The sequence below is a fragment of the Cariama cristata genome, unplaced genomic scaffold (assembly GCF_000690535.1).
Source record: "Cariama cristata isolate BGI_N322 unplaced genomic scaffold, ASM69053v1 scaffold4116, whole genome shotgun sequence".
NCBI lineage: Eukaryota > Metazoa > Chordata > Aves > Cariamiformes > Cariamidae > Cariama > Cariama cristata.
In genome coordinates this window covers 115,593-116,306 of record NW_009621420.1, presented here as the reverse complement: position 1 = coordinate 116,306, position 714 = coordinate 115,593, and positions in this window count along the sequence as shown.

Below are 714 nucleotides of genomic sequence, written 5' to 3'. Positions count from 1 at the left end.
AGCCACCTCTGCTCCTCTTCCTCCCCTCCTCACTGGCACACCAAAGTGTCCATATGTTACCAAAGACTGACAGGCATGACCACGCAAAGGGATCTGGTTCAGAACTGGAGCACTCCTTGAGAAAGAACAAAATTTAAAAATAAAGACAAAATTTTTTTAAAAGCACGTACACGAGAGAGAGTGAGAGAGAAGAAGGAAGGAAAGAAACAGAAACACATAGAAAAGAAAGAATGAAAGACAAAAAATAGGAATGAAGACATGTGAAGAGCAAATGAAGGAGGAAAAAAACCACCCCCATGTTTCCTTGGGAATGTTGGACAGGGCTTCCTCAGGGAAGTGAGAACTTGTTTTAAACAAACAAACAAAAATATATTAAAGCACAAATTTCTACCAGAACAGTTACCTTCTTTACTGCAGAGCCCACAGCTTAGTGGATGACATACCGCAGAACTCCCCTTGTCTCCCCATGCTTTCCCGCTGGCTGGGGCTGCCCCGCTCCAGCTGCAGCTCCCTGCAGTGACACCGGCCTCGACCGTGGGGCAGCAGCCGCCCCGTGTGCCGGTGGCTGGAGCATCTTGCCTCGCACCGCATGTGCTTCAGTGTCTCCATCCATCCGCATCTTCCAGGCTCTCATGTATTTAATTGCCCCCTGTGTGATTTGCTTTGGCCTTTCCCCACCGCTCTGTGCTTCTCACCCGCCAGCCTGAAGAAGAT